At 46.3% G+C, this 3,106-nt stretch overlaps 1 non-coding gene across 1 annotated transcript; it reads left to right on the top strand.

Moving 5' to 3' along the window:
- The first annotated feature begins 821 nt into the window (after positions 1 to 821).
- On the top strand, positions 822 to 963 carry LOC118570163. The gene has a single exon (XR_004943156.1). It is a non-coding gene; the product is annotated as a small nucleolar RNA SNORA48 (small nucleolar RNA).
- Positions 964 to 3,106: the final 2,143 nt, after the last annotated feature.

Genomic DNA, 3,106 nt, shown 5'->3' with positions numbered 1-3,106 from the left:
GATACAGGTGGCCCAGTTGGTACAGAATGCAGAGTCCTGCCAATGAAGTGAGGCAGGAGTTTAGGGAGGGTCCAGATGGTGGAAGTCTCAAACATCTCAAGCAGGATTTTGGGCTGTGTCCTAGTCAATCTTCAGAGCCACTTAAAGCCACCACCACCACCACCCCCACCACCCCCCACCACCCACCACCCACACCACCCACACCCCCACCCCCGGGGCTGGTACAATCATGAGGGCCAAGAACAGGTTCAGGAAACCGGATGAGGCAGCAGGGGGCTGGGTGAGTTGTGCTCCTGTGGTTTTTTTTCACTTCCTGGGGGAGTAATTAACTATAGCATGCTGTTATTTTAATAGAGTTGTGGGGCTTTTGTTTTTTTGAAAGAGGAACAGGGACTATCTAGCACTCAGCTTTCTGGGCTGTCAACCCCGAGCCTGCGGGGGAAGATGGAGCAGAAGACGGGCACATCTCCACAGGCCCCACCATCCACCTGCTGAGGCTACCCCGCGTCGTGTGTCTAGGCCCAGAGGGTCCCAATGGGTTTTCCAAAGAGGAGCCTTCAACCGTGAAGAGTTATGCACATCTTAAAGCCAAGTTTCTGGTCTGGGGAGGTGGCTGAGTAGGAAAGTGCTTGCTGCACAAGCCAGAGGACCCGAGTTTGATCCCCAGCATAGGCGTAGCCGTGTGTGTCTGTCTCACCAGGACTGAGGGGACGAAGCAGACGAATCCTTGAAGATCTCTAGGGGTTCGTGTCCTCATCCACAGAAGCTGTGACCCGACCCCTTGGTCTCTCTCTTCCCTTCCTAAGAGTCTATGGGATCCCTGCCCCTGGCAATAGGCAGAGAGACACCTTATTGGTGGTGGTGTTCTTATAGAGAGGGGACAGAGCCAATGGTCATCCTTTGCTCATCCTAACTTAGTACCTGGCTTGGTGACCAAAGCTGTTTTATTCCTAGGGCACATTAAAAAGGAATGTATGAGACCAGGCTTCCACTATTGCTCTTGGCTGCCCCCAAGAGGTGGAAGGTAAATCCCTAGTGCTGAAGACATCATGCACTTCATACACAAGGCCCAGAAGCCCCTGCACTCACTGCAGCTGACCTGAATGCCTCCTTCCTGAGGACTGGGTGCCATGCAAGCTTCCAAAACAGGGGGAAACCAACAGTCAGTCCTACCCAGGTACATTGAACCACAACAGGACCGGCGTGACTCTATAACCCAGGAGTGTAGTAGAGGCACACCTCGACGGTAACCATCCATTTTCTAGTGGGACTTAAGACAAGCTCCACCAGAGGGAAATCGTGCCTTTGTTCATCCTAGCCTGATGCCTGGCTTGGTGGCTTAGGGCACATTAACGACTGTAAGGGACCAGGCTCTTGCATCGTCCTTAGTTGGCACCAGCCCTGGAAATCCAAACAACTAGCCAGAGCTAGTGAAGTCGTGGGTCTTGGAGGAGAACCCATGGCCACCACTTTAATAAATCAGTCCTTAGGTATTTGGGAATATATAGTTGTATGCCTATTAATGAAAACAGAGGCCCTGAATTTGAAGGAGAGCAGGAGGGTATATGGGAGGTTCTGGAGGAAGGGAAGGGAAGGAGGAAATGATATCATTAGATTAAAATCTCAAAAGTAAAAATTTAAAAAGCCATTTCAGGAAAAATGTGTGGGACATGCCTGTCCCTTCTCTCTTTACTTCACAAGGGAAAAACTCACTGGGTCTGAGATAGTGCCAGGGCACCCATAGGGACACACCTGCCCGTGCTCTGTAGTTTGTTTATGTGGGAAAATCCCCACAACCCATGAGGAAGAAATTTTCAAATTTAATTTATTTTATATTTTAAAAGCTATCATCACAGCCGGGTGGTGGTGGTGCACACCTGTAATCCCAGCACTTGGGAGGCAGAGGCAGGTGGATCTCTGTGAGTTCGAGGCCAGCCTGGTCTACAGAGCTAGTCCAGGACAGGCTCCAAAGCTACAGAGAAACCTTGTCTCGAAAACCAAAACCAAAACAAACAAAAAAAGCTATCACATTTATTTATTTTTCTTCTTTCTTTTTCTCTTTCTTTCCTTTCTTCCTTCTGTCCTTTCCTCTTCTCTCTCTCTCTCTCCTTCCTTCCTTCCTTGCTTCCTTCCTTTCTCCTTTTTTCTTTCTTTCTTGTATGTATAGGTGTGTGCATGCGCACACATATGCATGTGTCCCAAAGAGCTGCATGGAATTCAGAGGACGTAAACCTGCCATGCTGGCATTTGTCTATAATCTTAGCACTCTGGGGAGGTGGAGACTGGAGGACCAGAAGCTCAAAGGTCATCTTTGGCTAATAGTGAATTGGAGGCTAGCCTGGGCTATGAGATCTTGTGTAAAAACATAGTATTTAGTAGTCAAATCAGCCATAAAGGTCAGCCCAGGGTGGACAGGGGACACAGAGCCTCCTGTCTCCGGTGAGGTAGATGGTTCTAGAACTTGTGAGACACTGTCACAATTATATCTAAAAAATAGAGTGTCCCCAGGCCAGGGGTTTTAAATAGACTTTAAAAACGGGGTTAGCTGGTTAGTTTTATTTATCAAAGAGGCTCTTAAAGATGTTTATTGTCAAATAAAAACAAATTAGGAGACATTTTGGAAAGGGGATAGTTGTGTCTATTTAGAAGAAAGAAGCTTCTAGAAGGACCCATTTCCAGATGGCACCAGATTTCTCTTTGAGTTTTTTCCTTGTTCGTGTTATTTTATGTTATCTAACTCTTGAGCAGCAAATGGTTCTTTTTCATCCAAATAAGATTTTTAGTTTCATGTGTATATATATATATATATATATATATATATATATATACACATACACATACACACACACATATATATATGTATATATATATGTATGTATATGTATAAATATATGTGTGTATTTTTTTTTTTTGTGTGTGTAGGTGTGTAGGGCTTGTGCACATGAGTGTAATGTTCACAAAGGACAGAAGATGGTGTCTGATCCCTGGACCTGGAGTTCCAGGCAGTTGTGAGCTGTCTGATGTGGGTGCTGGGAACTGAACTCAGGTCCTCTGCAAGAGCAGTGTACACTCTTAACCACTGAGTTGTTTCTCTAGCCGGATTACT

This window comes from Onychomys torridus, chromosome 18 (assembly GCF_903995425.1).
Source record: "Onychomys torridus chromosome 18, mOncTor1.1, whole genome shotgun sequence".
NCBI classification, from domain to species: domain Eukaryota; kingdom Metazoa; phylum Chordata; class Mammalia; order Rodentia; family Cricetidae; genus Onychomys; species Onychomys torridus.
Note: the sequence above shows the minus strand (reverse complement) of the source record. Positions and strands in the feature narration are given on the sequence as shown.